At 62.4% G+C, this 20,581-nt stretch overlaps 1 protein-coding gene across 1 annotated transcript in view; it reads right to left on the bottom strand.

Annotated features, from left to right (window-relative positions):
- Positions 1-20,581, bottom strand: part of RPL38 (ribosomal protein L38) — a 153,808-nt gene that overhangs the window by 39,784 nt on the left and 93,443 nt on the right. The gene's annotated exons all lie outside the window — the stretch shown is intronic.

A 20,581-nucleotide genomic window follows, 5' to 3' on the forward strand; every position in this document is an offset into this window, starting at 1 on the left:
AAAGGCGCCTCCGCTTTCCTTCCCCCTGCTCTGTCCCTCCTGTCCCCAGTGGGGACGTTCCTGCCTGGTGACCTCGTGCCAACATCCTTCCCGGCACCTCCGGGCGGGTTTCGCCCATTCGTCGCTTGGGTTCGATCCCGGTGCTGCCGCGGCGGGGGCTGGACAGCCGTGAGCGAGCCAGGTTGATGTCAGCAGTGTCTGGATGCACCAGGGTGGCAAGCCGTGGTTCAGCCGCTGCCCCGGCACGGCAGCGAGCCCCCCTGCGTCCTCCTCCGGATGGGTTTCAAATCGTCCAGGGCGGCGGGAACTGGCTGTGGCGCGGCGGGGGCGATGCGGGGAATGTCGGCGAAGATGCCCGCTGGCATCGGGTGAGCATCGTGCGTGCCTGCCATACCTGTGCCGTACCCGTTGTGCCTGCACTGTCCCCACTGTCCCTGCGCCATACCCGCCGTGCCATCGCCGTACCCGCCGTGCCATCGCTGTACCTGCTGTGCCATCGCCGTACCCGCCGTGCCATCGCCGTACCTGCCGTGCCATCGCCGTACCTGCCGTGCCATCGCCGTACCTGCCATCCCTGGGCTCCTGTGGCAGCAGCACGTAGGCGCGGGGCGCGTTTCCCGCAGCCTGTTGAGCGCGTTGCATGGGAGGAATTGATCCCCGCTGTTTCATTTATTAGATGGTGTAATACCACAGAAACCATTTCCACAATATCCCAAACTAAATCATTTATTCTCGACAAAAATCCAATAAAGAGCTCAGTCCTTCTCCATAGGCAGATAAAGCCCAGATTAATGGGGCTGCCTAGGAAAAAAAAAAAAAAAAAGAAAAAAAAGAGGAGGAAATGCTGGGAAAATGAGCGCGGGATGTAGAGGAGACTTCTTCCACCTTCTCGCTTTCCCAAGGCTGCTGCAGCTCAGGGTTTTATTACAAAAAGCCACCTAAGTATTACAGGCTAATCCGTAAATCCCAGCCTAGTAAAATATGTGATGGATTTTGTAAATTGTGCCCTTTACAAATCTGATTGAACTTTTTTTCCCCTGCTAGCTCCCTTTTCTTCTCCTTCCCCCTCCTCTCCCAGGGGATTTTTTTCTCCTTGGGGACCGTGATGCCTTTTGGTGTCTGTGTCCTGGCCCCGCTCCTGCTCCAGCCCAACCCTCGGTCCCTGTTTGCAGCCACTCTCCGGTGGGAGCGACACGGCAGCAAGCCTGGACCATGGCGGGACGAGAGATGGCGATGGGGAATAGGAGGGGGATAGGGGTGGGATGGGGTGGGATGGGATGGGAATGGGGTGGGAATGGGGTGGGATGGGGATGGGGATGGGGATGGGGATGGGGATGGGGATGGGATGGGATGGGATGGGATGGGAAATAGGAGGGGGATAGGGGTGGGTTGGGATGGGATGGAGATGAGATGGGATGGGGAAGGGATGGGGATGGGGAAGGGATAGGGATGGGGAAGGGATGGGGATGCTGAAGGGGATGGGGAAGGGATGGGGATGGGGAAGGGATAGGGATGGGGAAGGGATGGGGATGCTGAAGGGGATGGGGATGGGATGGGATGGGGATGGGGATGGGGATGGGATGGGGATGGAATGGGGATGCTGAAGGGGATGGGGACCCCTGTAGCTGGAGCCGCTTGCCTGCAATACTAATTGCTCCTTTCCCCATCCTGTCCCTGGAGCCTGCTGGCAGCCGGCTGTGCAGAGGCAGGAATGCGGCCGTGAACGCCAAGCCCCACGGGTGACCCCCTCCTCCTCACCTCGGCCTGACTTTAGGGCTTTCTGCCCTGCCTGGGGTGGGCAGAGGGGTCTGGGTACCCCTGGGGATGGGTGTCACCTGGGTGCTCCTGGGTGCTGCCTGGGGCAGGGACACCCCTGCTCCCCCCCACTGCAGCAGGGCCACCCCAAACCCGTGGGGCCAGGAGCCAGGGCCCGGGGGAGGCTGCTGGAGGGTCAGACAGGGACCGTGTTGTCTTTGGCTCCTCCTCGGAGGCTGCGGAGGGACTTGGCTGCCCGGCCGGGCCATAAATCCCCAGTGTCAGATGTGGCGCGGGTCGGTCTGAGACCCCTGCGTGGCCGGGGACCGCGGAGCATCGCCAGCCCCCGCGCTGCCTGCACAAACACCCTCGGGCTCCTTGGGGTGCCGGGACGGTCTTCGGGGCGGGGACGGGCTGCGAAGCCTGGAAATGGGGTTTTGTACAAACATCCCTTCGGGGGAAATAGTGCAGCCCAGCATCGTGGACCTTCCCCGAATAGAGCAAGTTTCTGCGCAGGAGGGGGATAAACTTGGGCACGTCTTTCCTTCCTCCAACATTATTTCCTGTTTTTTTATTAAAGCAAGATGTTGCTGGCGAAACTCACGCTCCTTTCCCTGTTTTTCCATCAAATCATTCTGCAGAAGAACATCTGGCGGCAGCTAACGAACGGGCTATTCCTGCCTGTCGTGGTAGAGATGCTGATTTCCCCGCAGCGGCTGGGGGCAGCCGGCAAATGCCACCTGCCACCGCGGTGCCTGTCACCCCGTGCTGCTGGGTGACACGGGTGGCAGCGAGGACGGAGACCCGCCAGCATCACGTCCCTCGTAGCAAACCGGGAGCTGGGAAGAGGAGAAACATCTGCCACGTCTTTCATTTGACTTCGTTCCACCCTGAGCTGTTTTTTCTTTTGGTTTAAGGGTAACGCTGAGGCTGACAGAGACCTGGGATCAAATCCTGGCTCTGAGCTGGGCTCCAGCTCTCGGCAGCCGAAGCCGAGTCCAGATCTCTGCCGGGGTCTCAAACCCCTCCGAGAGGGCCGAGCAGCAGCGGCGTTGGGGGGTGACGTGCGCTGAAACCCCCCCCAGCCTGGCCCAGCCCCCCAGGCTGGATCCCTTCACCCACAAATTGTGCCTTGTAGGATGGGTTCACCGTGCAAATCCGGGGTATCCTAATTGCCCTGGAAGGCAGGAGGGGCTCAGCTGCTGCCCAAACGTGCAGCAAAGGGTGTCTGAGCTCCCGCTGGTGCTGACTGGGGGGGGGGTAGTGGGGCAGAGCCGTGCCTCAGTTTCCCCAATACCAACCGGCGCTGTGGTCAGGGCAGCTGGGAGGCGTCAGCCCTTCCTTTCCTCCTGCAACCCACCCCAGCGATTAAACACGGGCGTTACATGCGCTTGGAGCCAGCGCTGGTGGATGCTAGGTGGTAACCATGGCAACTGCCAGGTTTCTGTTTCCTTGCCCTTGCCAGTCACCTTCAGATGCCACCGTGTTCCGGTGGTCACCAGCTGGGCACCCCACCTTTCCCCGGCTCAGCTCCCACCGCCGGTCCCCCGGCTGCCCCGGCGTGCGTGGCGGAGGGATGCGGTGGCAGCAGGGCTGTGCCGGGGATCACCTTCCCCACCGCGGCACAAGGGCCGGATCCAGGTGTCCAACACCACCCCAGCTGTGCTGGGGGTCCCGGGGCTCCCCTCGCTCCCGGCGACAGAAGCCAGTGCCGTGGGGTGGAGGAGGGAGCCCCGCGCCGTCCCACCGCCGCAGTCCCGGTGCTGGCAGCATCCCTGCCCGGCAGCGCCGGCGGAAGGAGCCCCACGAGGCGCACAAAGCAACATCTGCAAGCGCTTAACCACGCAGCCGGCCCGGCCCTTCCCGAAATAGCTCGTTGGGGTGGGCTCCCATGCCAGCACTGATGTCATTTGCTTTTATTTCCCTCCCGTCTGCTCCTTCTCCGCTGGAGCCACGATTCACTTGTCAGCCGTGCTCCACGCCGGGAGCTTTGCTGCCGGGAGCCCGGCCTGTGCCGACACAGCCAGGGTGCCGCTGGATGACGGCTCCCGGTGCAGAGGTGCTGGCCGGGGCCAGCCCTGCCGCAGAGGGGCTGCGATGCCATCAGAGGCTCCTGGTGTCCCCCTCGACGGAGCCGGGATGAGCCCTTATTTCTCCAGTAGTGCGGAAATTGGGGAAATTGGGGAAATCCCAGCTGTCAGCTGCTGGTGTGAGCGGGGAGGGGTTGGGGGACGCCAGCCCCCAGGGGGGATCCCGGGGCCCCCACACCTCCGGCTGTGCTCCCGCTGCTCCTGGAGCCCCAAGGAGAGGGGATGCCCTGTCTGTGCCCCGGCACGTGGCTCTGGCACCGCAGGGCTTCCCGGCAGGGACACCACCGTGATGTGCGCCCGTGGCCCCGGGCAGCTCCCCGGGGCTGCCGATGCCTTTGCACCGCGGCTGCAGCCCCGGCCCCTCTCTGAGCGCAGGGGGTTAACTTGGCCACCGCCGCGCAAGCAGAGACAGGGCCCGGCGCTGAGCCAGGCAGCGCAGGCAGGAACCGGCCAGCTGGCTGCAGCCCCTCGCCTGGCTCCAGCACCAGCGCGTGCCTCCGGAGCAACGTGTCCGCACAGCGTCCGCCAGCGCAGTCGCCCGGGCCGCTCGGGGCTCGGCTCCGTCCTTCCCGCTGCCTCCCCACCAGCACCGCGGGATCCCGCTGCGGGGGTCCGGCATCTCCCTTGTGCCACAGGGGCAGGGAGGTGCAGGCATCCTGGGGTAAAAGCTCACGAAGAAAACGCAGCCAGCCCCCGCTCCGTGCGTGGGGACACCAGGGAACGGCATGGGGACCCGGCTGGGGTCCGTCACAAGGGGAGAGCGGCACAGCGGTTGTTTTCAGTGCCGTAAATCGCTGTTGCAGCTGGACGTCCCTTTGTCACCGCGTGTGTGACCCTCGTGCCACTGGGGCACACGGGCAGCACGTCCAGGTGGGACCGTGGCACGGCAGGGCGTAGGGCAGGCGGTTGGGTTTGCGGAGCGGTTTGCAGGAGGAGCGAGCTCCACCGGGCGCTGCCTGTGCGCCGTGCTGGCGTCTGCCAGCCACAGCCGCTCCCGCTCCCGCTCAGCAGTGAGGCTTCGTTCAGAGATTTACTGCCATTTCATGGAAAAATGGGTGGAGTGGGACGACTCCTCGTGCAGCCAGGGAGGAGCTGGGGGGGGCACTGGCCCCGGCTGCCTCTGGTTCTCTCCAATTTCCATTTCTCTGCTCTGCAGCGGCACAGGGGACCCCCATGTCCTCAGGGGATGTGCGGGCTGGGGTGATGCCCCTGTCCCCTCCGTCACCCTGACTCAGCACACCGCCAGTGCCTGCTGCCCACCGCACCGCTCTGAGACGTGCAGGTTGTGTCCCCCCATCCTCCTCCCCTGCAGGAACACATGGCACCACGTCCTCAAATAATTGCTTCATTACAGGGTAATTACTGCAATTAGCTGAGCAGTGCTCCCGAAAGTGCCTGCTGGCCTGTGCACAGTGAGTCACGTCCCCTCCAGCCCCACAGCCCGCGGAGGTGGCACCAAGCACAGCCAGGATGGACCTGAGGATGCTCCGCCTGGCTGGGGGGCTCGAGCTTGGCCCCCTGAGAGGTGCTCAGTCCCTTGGGGACCCCAGGAGGAGCACAGGGATGGGCGTGTGACTTTGCTGGTCGCCCCGGAGCTGCCTCAGCCATCCCCATCCCCATCCCCATCCCCATCCCCATCCGGGACAGGCACCCAGCAGCTTGCGGTGGAACGGGCACGGGCCGATGCACTGCGGCACCATGTTGCTCTGGTCCCCTGCTCTGCGGTGGGGTCTGTGGTGGGGTTGGTGACATTCAGCATCAAGGTTTTGCTGTTCTCCGCTGACCTTTAATGGCCGTTCTCATCAGCTGCGGCTCCCAGCGCCGCGGCCGGAGCCCCCGGCAGCTCTGTGGGGAGTGGGGCTGGGGAGGTGCTGGTGGCCCCCGCTGTTTGCCCATGTTTTACCTTTAATTCCTCCCCCGGGCCTTAACCCCTACGTGGTGTGAGAGATGAGGAACCGAGGCAGGTCCAGCCAAGGAGCCCAGAGGCCATGGTGATGGGCGCATTCACCCTTTGCCTTTGGGCTGGTCTCGCAATGCTGCTCTGCTCAGTGGGAAGGGGAGCTCAGTCTGGGCAGAGACAGGATGGGTCCCGCGGGGCTGGGCGGCACCCGAGACCCTGCGGGGATGGGGTGTCAGTGGGGGGACATACACCACGGAGCAGCTGCCTTTGAGTCCTTTCATCTGCTGACACGTGCTGTCACGACGGAGAGTGTAATCGGGACACGCTGCGGTGGTGCGGAGGTGCGGTGGTGCGGCTGCACGCGTCCCTCCGGCTCGGCTCGCCTGGTGCGTGCTGCTGCACTGGCGGGGGAGCGGCCGGCCGACGGGATGCTGTCCCATAATGGGCTTCTTTGCTTGGCTTTGTCACTGGCTGCTCGGTACTGGAATCGCTTACGGTGACACGAGCCGTGGGCGGGTGCTGCCTCCGCGCTGCCGAATGCGACACCCCCCCCCACCAGCACCCGAAGCTGCTGCGGGGAAATCGGGGTGCAGCGGGCACAGAGCTGATGTGTCCCCATTGTCCCCCAACACGGGAGCGTGTGATGAGCCGGGGTGACAGAGGATGCAGGGAGGCCCCATCCTCCACCATCACGCCGGTGTCGACGCCGTCCCGGTGCCACCGTGAGAGCCAGGATCACTGGGGACAGCCGTGCCCCGTGCCTGTGGTCACGCTCAGCTCCGCTGTCATCGCCGCTGCCTGAGCCACGGCCGCGCTTATGAATAAATGAAGTGCGAGCAAAGCGTCTGGCTAACGGCACGATGACAAATGTGTACCGAAACCGGAGGGAAAAGGGAACGATTTGAGGAATTCAATTATTTAACAGAAGCTTGTTACGGGTATGCACCGGGGAGCCCGTGCCAGCGCGGCCCCAGGCGCCGGCGGGGGGAGGCGTGGGGCATCCCAGGGTGCCCGTGGGATGTTGGGGACCCCAGCTTAGCCGGGCTGAGAGCCCCCCACGGGGCATGGGGACACACAGGGTGGGGGTCTGCAGGACCTGGTGGCCAGGCAAGGGTGGGCAGCGTGGCAGCGCGAGGGCAGCGCGAGGGCAGCGCGAGGGCAGCGCTGGCAGTGGCTGGGGAGCGCCGGGGGAGCAGGAGGGATTCATTTGCACCTCGCCTGTGCTGGCAGCACCCTGCTAGGGGGGTGTAAATGGGCTCGGCGGGAGCTCGCTGCCCTGCAAAACCCCCCTGTGCTCCGCCGAATTGCTGGCGGCTGAACGTGGCGTGGGGCCTGATCCTGCTCAGCTGGGAGCTGTGGTGCAGGATGGCTGATCCAGCCGTGGTGCTGCTGGAGATTAATGTCCCACGAGTCAGGACCAGACCTCACGGCGGGGGATGTACGGTTAATGTTGATTTAAGGCAGTTCCACTGTCCCCAGTGTCCGGAGATGTGTGTCCCCGTGGCCTGGCCGTGGTCAAGTCTGCGTGGCACAGGGGACAAGGGGCACTGGCTGCCTGTCCTCGCTGTCTCTGCTGGGTTCTCCTGCCAAGCTGGGGGCTCAGATGGGTCCGTTCCTCCCTTTGGGGGTCATGGTGGCTACAGGGACCGCCAGCTCCATCCTGCATCGTAGCCGGTGCTGTATCCCTGCCACCAGCCTCCCCCCCGGGGCCGGGGGGCTGTGCCACATCCTTGCCCGAGGATGCCGGGGACCGAGCCCAGCGCTGTGGATCAGTGCACATCACACACCCCCCCCCTGCAGCCAGCAGTGACGAAACCTGGCAGGGGACAAGAGCGTGTAAATGCGGGCAGGCGCTGGCAGGGGATGTGGGCTCCAGCAGCCAGCTCTCCGCGCACGCCCGGCTGCTCGCTGCGCTGCCTGGGGACTGCTCACTCTTAGCTTGCATATGCTGCGAGGCGATGCGCTTTATTCCCCTCCAGCCTCCTTTGGCTGCAAGCCGGCAAGCGCCCGGGCTCGGGCAGAGGCTGGAGTCGGGGTGCTCGGGTCTGGCACAGCCCACGGTCCCTCCGTCCCTCCTTTCCCCTGCAGCCCCGTGGCGCAGGGGCAGATCCTGCCTGAGCCCCGGCGGGATGCCAGCGCCCACCGCTCGAACGCTTAATCAAGAAAGCGAATGCGAGCGTGGCGTGGGCACGCTGAGCAGCATCCGCCGCCGAAGCCGGGTAGGGCAGAGCATCCCACCCCGGCTGGCTCCGCTGCAAGAGCCACTGCCTGTCCCAGCACAGCAGAGGACCCTGATGGGAGTTTATTTACGTCCCTCGTGCCGAAGCAGCCCGTACCTCTCGTGGGCGCAGAGCTCCCCGCGCCGCTGCCCCAGCCCTGCCAGCAGCCTGGTTGCTCTCAGCAGCGCCAAGCCCTCGGCCCTGACGGCAGCCAGAAGGAAGCAGCTGTTTGCCAGAGAGGCAGAGCCCGGCAGCAGGCAGCCGTGCCGCAGCCCGTGCCAAGCCGGGGAGCCGTGGCGGTGAACAAGCCCCTGCTAATCTGTAGGGCCACGTTCAGCGGGAACGGGTGGGTTTTTGGATGCCGACGTCTACTGAGCGTGAACTTGGTGCTTTCTGGCACCCGCTCTGAAGGAGCAGGATTAGTGCCAGGGTGTGGGTTTCTGGGGACCCCTTTGCAGGTCCAAAGTGCCCCACGGATTAGGTGCCACCTCGGAGCCCCTCGGTCCCAGCCTCCCCCTCCCTGGGGTCCCTGCAGAGCTGCAGCCAGCGAGTGGCTGTTTGGAGAGAAGACGAATCGCAGCATCAATCAGAGCGGGGAGCGAGAGCAAAGCCGGGTGATTTAGGTGACTGGTCACCGCCGTAACCGATGATGAGCTGCGAGTCGAGGAGAGAGAAATAAGAAGGAGACACAGGCTGGTGTCTGTTTGCACAAACTACCTTATCCGCAGAGGGGATCTGGCACCCAGGGAAGTGATAAATCCCCCTCGCCACGGCCGTCCTCTGAGATGAGATGGCTTTTGGAAGAAGGCAGCGGCTTGGCCGTGAGTTACTGGCTGGGAGCACTCATGCCAGCTGGCGTGGGACCCCAGGGACTCAGGTCTTTGGTGTGGGATCGCAAGGATTCAGATCTCCGGTGTGCGACCCCAGGGATGCCGGCTCTCCAGGGTTGGACCCCAGGGATGCCGGGTCTCCAGCACGGATCATGACGGGGAGGATGGCTGCAACTGAGATGTGCAGGGGACTGTGCAGTTGGTTCCTGGTCCCCTCCTGTCCCATGCCAGCGACATCTTGCAGCTGCACCGTGCAGCTCCCCCCCCCCTTCCCCCCAGCCTTTTCATCTTCTTTAGCTCTCATTTACAAACAAGCTGCAGCCTGAGATGGGGAAGGAGGAGGAAGAGGAGGCATCGGAGCCAGGTGTTTCATTCTTGCACACCTCTTCCCATGCACCAGATGGGCAGAGGGAAATAATCTGTAATTGTTTATCCAGAAGCGATTCTGTGATGCGATGCAGCAGAGTCACCTTCCAGTCCTGGGCCCCCCCCTTCATTCCCAGCCCCTTGCCCAGGAGCCAGGATCACCGGGCAGCAATCCCCCCTCTCCGTCTCCTTTCCCCTCTCTCCCATGCCTGATGCTGCTGATGCCGCTCCTCATCCTCATCCTCCGTACGGGTCTTTGGCCACGGCTAAGGGTGACGCATGATGGCGTGATGGAGAGGCTGTGGTGCTTTCAGGGACAATTAATCACCGGCAAAATAAAAGCAATATAAAGTCTGCGGGCAGGCTGGGAGCCACGTCCTGCCTCAACGCCATGGTTGGGGCATCGCTTCCCCCCGTCGCTCTGGGTTTGCATTTCCCTGCTCGCCTTCAGCGGTGCAAATTTCCCATTGTTTTATTTAAGCACACGAGCCACCCTCCATCCCCTGGCCCCAACGCTCACGTACCGGAGCCTGGCAAACGATTTATGCGGAGATGATGTACGACCTGCTTGCTCATCTAAGTTTGTGGCTAATCCTGTAGCTGCGATGTCTCTGCGGAAAGCGGTGCTGGCTGGGAGGAGGGGGGGTTCCTCGCAGGCTCGCTCTCGCACTGGCTGCTGGATTGTGCCGCTTGAGACGTGGCTGGGACACAGCAGCGATGCTTGGGTGCTGGAGGGGTCTTTTTTTTTTTCTTTAAATGAGGTGGTTTTTTTTTTAAACAGCCTCACAAATCGATCCCCCCATCACCCATCCCCTACCCCTGCCGTGGGTAATGGCAGGTAAATGGGTCGCCGTGTCCTTTGGGGGAGAGGGGCTCTCCCACGTGCAACACGTGTGTGTCCAGAGCCCCTCCGTGCCTGCACGCACGTGTGTCGAGCTTTGCTGTACACGTGGCTGCGCATCAGTATTTCTGAGTGTGTATACTCGCTCTCGCTGTATATATGGGTGTGCATAGCTTTATGACAACTGAAATGGAAAAGACAATTGGATGTCAAAACCCATCCGAGGAGCCCATTTATACCCACCGACTTTTATGGGATTCCCACTGATTGATTCAGGCCCCATAAAACTTCCCGCAGCAGCTCCCACCCCTCCCGGCCGGCTCTGCCTCGTTCAGTAGGGATGTGATTGACTCCCCTGCCTGCAGCGGGATTCTACCCGGCATCCCTGGATGTGCAGCTTCTTTCCAGCTCCCTGCCAGAGCCGCTCCAGATAAGGATGCCGCGCCATCCATCACGCTGTCAGAGCACCAGTCGGGCCGGGGGCTGCGGCCAGATCCTGCGCTCGGCCTCCCGCCGCGGCTTTCCCTTCCGAGTCACTTTTTGCTGACGGTCTCCGAGTGACAGCCCTCGGTGCCACCAGTGGATTCAGGGCAGGAGCTGGGCTGCTTTGTGCTGTCCCCTGCGGGACAATCCATCTCGGCACTGGCCCGCATCCTGCACCGGTGCAACGCGGCACAGCTCCCTGTGCCATGCGGTGAGGATGCCGCCGTGCCAGAGGGTCGAGGCGGAGAGCAGAGGGGCGGCATGGGGCCGCGGCAAGGCTGGCAGTGCGTGCCAGAGGGACGGGGAGGGTCTCACCTGCGGCTCATCAGCGTTAATCACCGCAGCCACCCTCGTGTGCCACGGGCAGCCAGCGGCTCGGCATAAATCTGCGTGTGGGCACAGTTCATCATCACCAAACCTGAGTGGGAGCCGGGAAGGCAGCCTGGCCAGCTGGGAATGGGATGGGGACATGGGAATCTGCTCCCCCCGTGCCTGCAGTGTGGCTGGTCCCCGCTTTTGGAAAGTCCCGGGGGCTGCCAGCCCCGCCGAGCGCAGGATGTGGGCATCAGCCCTGTGCACCATCCCATTGCGCGGCTGCAGAGGTCCCCCTTAGCTGTGCGGACAGCACTGGCACGGAGCAGGCAGGATCCGTGCCTGTCTCTGGGGAGGGCACGGCCGGGGGCTGGTGCCAGTCACCGTGTGTCACCTGGAATCGTGCGACGGTAGTGCAAATTACATGCAGATGGGTGCAGAGCTCGGCACAGCCCATGGGACTTGCTCAGTGGGTGCAGCACCCACTGCACCGCGCTGGCCCCGTGTCTGTCTGTGTGTGGTGGGGGGAGTCTGTCCCAGAGGAAGGTGATGGGAAGACCTTCCCCAGCATCCCCGGAGCCGCTGGCACTTGTCGGAGCGACTCAGCCAGCAGCTGCCCGCCAGCGCTCTCCTTTCCATGGCTGAGCACGCTGACCTTTCCCAGCGCTTCCCAGCTCAGCCCCCAGCCGCCTCTCCTGCCGGCTGCCGGCTTCGGTGCGGGTGGGAGTGGGGGATCCGCTGCAGACGAGCAGTCCCGGCCCCTTCCCCCCGCTCCGCTCTGCTCCCAGCCCTCTCCTCGCCGGCACTCATCCCGCACCTATTAATATTTATACCTCCCGGTGTGCGGTGAGAACTTGGACACAATCAGGACACTGAAATCATCGCACGGGGACAGGCAGCGGGTTGCTGGCAGAGTGTGTCCAACGTGGCACTACTTGTGACACCAGGGAGTGATGGTGGCAGATGAGGGTGACAGGCAGAGGCTGTTCCTCCCGGTGTCTGGAGAGGATGGAGGGCACTCCCAGGACTTCCAAGATTTGGGCTGAAAAGGCATGGCGCAGCTTTCTGCCATGCTACTGGCTTTCCAGAGCAGGGGAGGGAGGTTACCCACTACCCTGCATGGGAGCGCGGCTGGTGTATTGCCATTGCATTGCCGTTGTGTTGCCGTTGTGTTGCCGTTGCATTGCTGTTGCATTGCCGTTGTGTTGCCGTTGCGTTGCCGTTGTGTTGCCGTTGTGTTGCCGTTGTGTTGCCGTTGCGTTGCCGTTGTGTTGCCGTTGCGTTGCCGTTGCATTACCGTTGCGTTGCCGTTGCATTGCTGTTGCGTTGCCATTGCGTTGCCGTTGCGTTGCCGTTGTGTTGCTGTTGCATTGCCGTTGCGTTGCCGTTGCGTTGCCGTCGCATTGCCGTTGTGTTGCCGTTGCATTGCCGTTGCGTTGCTGTCACATTGCCGTTGTGTTGCCATTCATTGCCGTTGCATTGCTGTAACATCACGGGAGCATTTTCACCGCGTTACCCTATCGCTGCCATGGCGTCGGCATTGCACAGCCCCGCATCCAGCACGGCCCCGGCAGCACGCTGGTTTGGTAGGGTGTCTCCCCACGAGCCTTTCTCTGAAGGCTGAAGGCCACAGACGTCTCTTATCCTGGTGGCTTTTCCTTGTTGCAGCAAAACCCGGTCGAGGAGGGGGCCCGTGGGACGGAGTGCAGGGACCAGGGCCGGGCTGCTCCGCATCAGTCTGCGCACTGAGCTGGGAAAGCTGAGGGCTGCCCGATGTATTGCTCTGCTCCCGGTACAGCATGTCCCCGGTGTCACGGGAAGGGCAGGCACACGCCGGCTCCATCACGGCAGCGCACCTCGCCGGGTGATGTGTTCCCACCCCCTTTTATAAAAAGCAATGCTCCTGTAATAAAGAATTTAATAACCCGCTGTGCCTGTGTGGATAGAAAACTCATTTGTTTAATAGGCAGCAGTTTGGCTTTGTCATGTTCATTTAGTTTTTAATGACGCACAGTTGTGCCAATATTGATTTTAGCTTATAGGGACTCAAAAAATTTACTATCTGGAATTATCTGAAATGTAGCCGTTTTATCTGGCAGGCAGGAAGACGGATCTCTCCCCACCTCACTCCCAGCCGGCGCGCTGGCGGCGCAAACCTTTAGCGAAGGGCCCCGTGCGATCCCGTGCCGGTCCCCATCTCACCCACGGCACGTGGCAGCACGCGGCATCGCCGTGCTGGACCTCGCCCGGCCGTGGGCATGGGGAAACTGAGGCACGGGGGGGGGGGTGGTTCCCCCAAGTCAACCTTTGCCTGCGAGGTTGGGCTGGGAGCTGGACCCGACGTCGGGTCTCTCGCCTGTATTTCACGGGGCCGTTTGGTGCGGGAAGAAACGTGTTGGTGGAGCAGCCCTGCAGCACGGACCTGCCCCCAGCACCCCGCTGCCGAACGGCCTCCGCTGCCTTCGCTAATTTTTAATGAGTCAGCAGCTCTCGCGCAGCCATCCCCCCTCGCTGCACGGGGTGACAACTGACAGCAAATCCCATCGACGGCCCCTTATTGAGCGTAATTACTCGGCAGGAACCAGCCGGAATCCATTTCCTGAGCGTCTGCGTGCTCCTCGGCCCCCGGCTCTCCCTGGGGTAACGCGGGGTGATGCTCGGGGTGCAGGGACCCCCGGGGCTGCCCCCCATCCCGCCGGGAGCAGAGCAGAGCTGGCTGGAGCAGTGAAGCCAGCAGGTCCCGGCGTGGGGAGGGGGCTGGGGTCCCTCCCCCTCCTGCCAGGGGTCCCCCCCAGTCCCGATCCCCCATCGGGCTTTTTGCCCACCAGCACAGAGTGATTCACTTTGGGGTTTTGCTGCTGCTAACCGGATTGATTGAGGAGCTGGTAATTACATCTCCCTAAAATGCCCCTGGGGTTTTGTGGGAACACAAGAGGGGGAGCAAACGGTTGATGGGGGGGGGGGGGGGGGGGGACAGGCTCTGGGAGGCCACAGTGCCACGTATCCCCTTCTCTGGGTCCCCGCTTGTGCCCACTCCCCTTTGCCGGTTCAGCAGCGCTGTGGCAGCCGGCTCTGCCAGGCAGCGGCCATCACCCGAGCAGCCCGTGCTCGGTGTTATTCATTATGCAAGTGTGTAAATATATTATTTACTATTCCTCCTATTATTATCCATTATGTATCACCTAATCCTGTAGTGCTGGAAATCAGTGCAGCACCTAAAGCACCCCGTGCTGGGAAACTGCCCGCCGGATGATGGAGAGTCCCCGCAACGTGCCGGGCTGGAGCACCGAGGCCGGGGCTGAGCGGAGTGGGCATGGCGAGGCTGGGGTGTGTGGGGTGAGGATATGGGGGGGTCAGCCTCCTGCCACCCTCCTGATGGCCCTGGGGAGCAGCCGGCCACTTTGAGGGCATCTCTGTGGCTTCCTAGTTGTATCCCATTAGGGCCCAACACGTGCTGCAGCCCACGGTGGGCACATGGGGAAGGAGCCAGCAGCCCCCTCTGCCCGTGTTCCAGGCAGGGGCCTGATCCTGCACACAGGGATGGCAGCCCCCAGCGAGGATCCTGTTCCACTCTTGAGGACGGGGCTTCCCCCTTCCCTCGGTAACGGTGTAGTCAGGGGAGAAGCCACAGGCTGGAGGATGCAGCTGCCCCCTGCACACACCTGGAGGGGGTTAACTTGCAGGTGGATTAAATCTGCTGGTGTAACACAGAAGTGTTAAATGGGACCGACCCAGCAGAGCCAGGGGATCTGCGCTGCTGCTCTGAGGTGCTGGATGCCCAGCCCTGTGCCAGGGCGAGGAGATGCTGGAGCTGGCTGGGAAGGCGCAGGAGCGAGCCAGCCCTTTCCGTGAGGGATGAGCGGTGTCTGGTGGGGACCGGTAAGATGGGCTTTGGGCTCTGCCGCTTTTCTGCGTCTGCTGCTTTTGTGAGGTTCTGCTTGCAGGCACCCTGAGCTGCGGGGTCTGAGCAGCGCCCAGGGCTGCGGTGGGTGCGTGTGTCTCTGTATGTGTTTGAGTGTGGCGATTGCACTGGCGGAGGTGCTGGGGAGAGCATGAGCAGATGTGATACGTGCTCCTAAAAAGCGACCTGGTGTCTGCCCACGTCCTTTGCTTTTGGGTCTGGAGTGCCCAGCAAAAGAGGCCCCTCTCTGAGCATCAGATACTGAGGCACGTGGGGAGCTGGGGAGTGGAAAGGTGTTTATTGCAGATGCCCTGGCTGAGGGGAGCAGAGCCGGGGGGGGCTCCCAGCACCCCCAGCCTGGCCCTGGCTGGTGCGTGGGGCTCAGCAGTGAGCGCCTGTAAAACCTCAACTCCTGGAAGCGTGTGATTCAGTGAGAGTCTTGGATCTGGCCCCTAGCAAACCTGGCTGGTCCCCAGCTGCTCTTCTCAAGAAATGCCCAGGAAGGTGGCCTTTAAATGTTAAGAAATGATGTTAAAATGAGCCAGAGCCTTAGTTTAAATTTTTAATCTCCTGATTTAAAAATCAGCCTTGAGGTCTGGACTGTTGGCGGGGGCTGGTGCTGCTGAGCAGGAGTTGCTGCGCCGGTGGTCTCGGGGCGCGGGGCCAGCGCTGAGCTCGCTGCTGTGAAGCTGACGGTCGCACCTTTACCCTGCCAGTGCGCAGCAGAGCCAGCTTTCCCCGTGGCCCATCCCGGGGGCTCCTCTCAGCTCTTTCCGGCAAAGCTCAGCTCTGCAGGGTGGTGGAGGAGCAGTGGGGGGTCTGAGAGCTGTGGGGCTCCCGGTCCCGTGGCTGTGGCTTTGGCTTGTTTTACGTTTAGAAATGCTTCTGCCCCTCAGTACCTGCAGCCTCGAGAGGATGCTCTGGAGGAGGATTTGCCAGAGTGAGCACCCAGCTGAGGAAGGGCTGCGGGTCTGGAGCAGCAGGAACAGCATTTCCCCCCCACCACGGGACCCTCTTGCCTGGAGCAGCACGTGGGGATCCAGCCGGGATCCCCAACCTCCTGCTTTTTGCGTGGGGGAGAGGCCCCCCCACGCTGGTGCGAGCTGCTCTCGCCGTGCTGCCCTGAGCTCCTCTGCAGAGCCGGCCGCGCTGCGGGAAGGCTGATAAAAGCTTTGTGCTGGAGCAAGGGCTCCTGTCCCTGCCGGCTTCCCCGGCGGAGGATGGCTGCGGGGATTAACGTCTCCTCTCTGCTCGCATCTCCCGCTTGCTGGCGGAGGGGAAGGTGTGCAGCCGGTCTCGGGGTGCACAATTAGAGGTGGTTTAAAGCGGGAGAAAGAGCTTCGATGCCGGCGCTGCCTCTGCACCGCGGTGGGTTTGGGAGTCTCCAGCCTGGCGGTGCTGCGTGCGCCAAACCCTCGTGTTTGGGGGGGGGGAACGAGAGGGGAGGTTGGGCTCAGTGGAGACGGGGCTGAGCCCCCCAGTCCCCATGTCCCACCCCAGGGAGGTGGGAGCACTGGGCAGGACTGCTCCTGCACTGTCGGCAGTGCTGGGCAAGCCACGTGTTGCTCCCGGGGAGATGCTCATGACGCCGCTGATGTGGTCGGCAGCGCGATGGGCCCCGGCGAGGGGATCTGAGGAGGGGCAGGGCTGCTCAGGACCCCCCCCACCCACCGCAGTGGCTCATCGAGTGCTCAGACCCATCCGATGGTGGGGACTGGTGGGTGCAGAGGTGGAGCAGAGTTGTGGCAGCTGTGGGCAGGTCTTCCTGGGAAGCTTCTGGCCCTGGGTTTTGTTCCCAAACTGCTGATCTCCCGGGGGAGAGCTGGATCCTGCTCAGGAATGGGATTCCTGTAGCCATTGCTGGGGAGATGCCCTTGCTCTGCTCTCTGCCAGCCTGGAGCCCCCCAGCCTGCAGCCCCAGCACCGAGCACAGGGACGTGAGGATCCGTCTCGCTCCGGGCTCAAAGGAAGGTCTTAATTGGGCCGAGATGCCCCAAGCAGCTGATGCTGGGAGAGAGCTCCGGGCCAGGAAGAGGAGCTGTGCTGGCAGGAAGGAGAAGGCTCGCTCCTGTTGCTATTCCTTCTCTCAGTATTTTTCTTGAAGACATCAAATACTTCAGATGTTTCTGTTCCGAGCTGGTTCGGAGGCTCCTTGTCCAGCATCCAGGGGTAGCACGGAGCCCTGTTCGATGCCCTTCAAGGGGAGGCAGCTTCAGTCCTGCTGAAAACGGAGCATGTGCCTGCGTGTGGCCCTGCCTGTGGGCTGGGAAGCATCCCCACGGCCCAGGGGTGTGCGATGGCTGCGTCTCACCCCACACCACGGTTCTGGGGAGAAGGGACCTGTCCTAAGCCCAGGTTTAAAGAAAGGAGTTAAATCACAGAGACTGCTTGTGGGCTACAGCACTACCCTGAATTAACTCTTCCGGGAGACCGGATGCTTCTGAAGAAATTAAAATGCGCCTTCCAATCTTAATTACAAAAAAAGTACTGGGGAGCCTTGCTGCAGCCAGTCAGTTATCCTCACCATTAGAAATGTGCACCTTATTGCCAGTCTGGATAGGTCTGGTTTCAGCTTCTGCCCGTGGGAGCTTGTTATACCTCTGTCTGCGAGGCTGCGGAGCCTCCGTTTATCCAATTTCTCTTCCTTGTGCCGGAGCTTACAGCCTGTGGTTACATCTACCTCCTCTTCCCTTTGATAGCAGAGGAGGACTGAGCTCCTGGAGTGTCTCACTCACAGGGAGCGCTTCCCACCTTGCCTCTCCTTGCACTTCCCAGCCCCTTCCCGGAGCAGGGAGCTTGGAGGGGGCATGATGCTCCCTGTGGGATGCTGCTCTCGTGCTCAAGGAACAGTGATGCTGCTGAGAGAGTCGGTTCCTCATCCAAGAAAGACAAGGGATGCTGAGGACAGCCAAAGGAAGCTCTTGGCTGTTGTCCTGCAGCCTTTGGATAATGCTGACGGTCCCCAAAGCGCCTGACATCCCAGCAAAGACTTTTAAATTTCAAATAAAGCCTTGATCTTTTTTTGGAACTTGCCTTGGTTTCAGACAAGAGTTTTTAATTCAAGCCCAGCGACGTATTTTGGGTTCGGCTTTGATGCGCCCTCTTCAAGCAGGAGGCAAAATAACAGCTTTCAAATCTACAAATAGGCCTGAGGCGGCTTTCTGCTGCCCGCGGGGCCGGTGCTGCGGCTGGGCACGACAAACCCCTCGTTAGCCGAGGTCTCCAGCAGCAGCCCGTGGATGTGTTGCTGTGGTCGGGGGCCTGAGACCCCCGCACCCCGGGGGTCAGGGATTTCTAAAGAGGAGCTCAAAAGCCTAAGCCCTGACGTGAACTTCGAGACCTGTGAATCTTCATCCCTTCCAGAAGAGTCTCGGAGAGGCAAGAGCCGTGCGATGTGGCTCACAGCTGGTCCGTGTGTCGTCATGATTCCCGGTGTAATTACAAGTGATGCTGCCCCAAACGGTGGCCCAGAGGCTGGGATTCTCAATGTGCTCTGTGATGTTGCTGGAGGATCGGGCCAAAACTCAGGGGAGGTGGAGAGATGCCCTGTGTGGGGCAGGGGTGACCCAGCAGCACAGGGGGGCCACAGCCTCCCACCCAGGCATCGCCTGGCATGTCCTCAGGGTCACCGAGTGGGTGACAATGTGGGTGCCACCAGAGCTTGCTGCTGTCTCTGATCCACGGGATGTGCCAGCATTGTACGGGGCAGCTCTCTGCTTTCCCACCCGCTCCTGGAGACAGCTCTGGCGTTGCGTGCTGGAACTTGCTCCCACTTGGATGGATTTGGGCAGAGGAGAATTGGTTTGGAGCGGGCAGGGCCATGCTGCCAGGGCTGGGAGGGAGGACATGCTCTGGTGGGAGTGTTGCTGCGAGATCAAAACTCAACCAGTGACTGTGGGGGACCAGGTACCTGTGCAAGTGGGTAATAAACGGCTCGCACCTCGGCAGGATTAATTGTAATAACCATAAATCAGTGCAAGCACCAGGGGCAGGCGTTGAATTTATGGCCCTGGAGACAGGAATTCCTGTTCTTTATGGAACAAAGCCCTGATCCCGCAGGAGCCTGGGAGCGTGCTGAGCATTGTCGTGGCTGCTCCCCGCCGCAGCATGTGTGTCAGCGCCTGGGGAGCGGGGTCCAAGCCCACCGCAGGGGGCTGAGCTCACCCCTGGCAGGGCAGCCTCTCTCCCTGCTTCTTCCATCCTGTGCTGGGAAACACCTCCTCGAGGGGTGAGCCAGGATTGCAGCCTCCCACAGCACATCGATCCCCGTCATCTCAGTGGAGAGTGCCAGCCACGGAGCTGATTAATGCTGGGGTGGGCAAGTGCTGGGTTATTGTTCAGTCTCTCTTCAAGAGGTCGATGGGAAATTTGGCAGTAGCTCTCCAAATACGCAATGTGCACACAGGCATTGTCCCCCCAAGGACTGTGCATGATTTACACCTGAGTGTAAATGTATAATGTAGTGGAAATGCACACCGGTGCCCGGGCACTAAGGCACGCAGATGTATTGCTGCTTGTGGGAGAGTGCTCCCTCCATCCCTGCCCTGATTTGACCTGGCGGTGCTGGGCCTGGCTTCAGGCTAATCTGCTCATGCTTTCATTTCCCCCTGACTCTTGTAGGTCCCTTGGCTCAGAGGTACTGTGTGTGCTCAGGAGGCTGATCCAGCATTCAGGGTGGATATTTCCTTCTGTGCGGATGGTGGAGGTCCTTGGGTGTTAATGCTCGGTAGCAGCCCTGACTGAGCCGCTCTCCCCCACCAAATGCAAGGCACTGTACTGCCATAAAGCACAGACATCTTTGAAGGATGTGCACTCAAGGCCTGATCCTGTCGGGAGGTCTGGGCTCGTGGAATTGCAGGATTAGGCCTGAAGAGGTGGTACGTTATCCGGAAGGTGCTGTTGGCTCATCTCTGGGGTTAGAGCTTTTATTTTTTTGAGAACCCTAAAATGTTTGCTTTTATAATCTTGTGGCAGTGAGTTGAGTTCTGCTTTCGAGCTACCCCGGCGACGTGCTGCGTCCCCTTCCCAGGGACCAGGTGCCGATGTCCGAGGGGCTGGCGGTTGCTCCAGGCGCTTGGAGAAGCCAAAGCTGCAGAGGGGAGCTGCTGCTCCCACAGCCGGGGGCGCCGGGGGAGGGAGGGAACCCGCCTCCGCTCCCCACGAACCGGGGGGCGGCCGAGGGGACGTGCCTGCCGCGCCCGCTCCCCCCGCGGCTCCCTCCCTGCGTGCCCGGCCGCGGCCGCTGGGTAGCGCTCGGAGCCCCGCCGTCTCCCCGCCTCCCTGGCTGGGGCTGCCCCCCCCGGCTCCGCCGAGCCCCGTCGCCGCCGTTCACTCCGCCGCCGAGCCGCGCAGGAGGAGCAAGGCAGCCGGCCGGAGCGCCGAGAGGGGACGGCGCGGCACCGCCAGCCCGCCTGCCGCGCACCGCCGGCGGCTCCGAGGGGGACCCCGCGCCGCCGCCTGCCGCCGCCGCGCTTTCCCCGGTTCCCCGCGGGTGTCGGGGCGCAGCGGGAGGCAACGGGGGGAGAGGCGCGTCCCCCCCACCCGCCGCCCGGAGCCGCCGAGGCGGGGATGTCCCCAGGCAGGAGCTGAGCGCTGGGGAGGGGCCGCCTGCCGCCCCCCCCCGGCCCCGGCCCCCAAACTTTTCACCGGCTGCGGGAACGGCGGGCGGCGGGGACCCGGCCCCCATGGTGCCCGGGCGGGCAGGAGGGGCCGGGGACACGCAGCCCTGCGCTTCCCTTCCCTGACGCGGGGCGCAGCGCTTGGGGAGGGGCTCGGCTGCCGGCCCCGCTCCGGATTTGGGGGTCCCGGCTCCACACGTCCCCGGGGAAGTCGCACATGGTGGGGACCTGCCTGCGGACCCCCTCCGCCCCGTGAGGAGCCTTTC

The sequence above is a fragment of the Balearica regulorum genome, chromosome 18 (genome assembly GCF_011004875.1).
Source record: "Balearica regulorum gibbericeps isolate bBalReg1 chromosome 18, bBalReg1.pri, whole genome shotgun sequence".
Taxonomy (NCBI): domain Eukaryota; kingdom Metazoa; phylum Chordata; class Aves; order Gruiformes; family Gruidae; genus Balearica; species Balearica regulorum.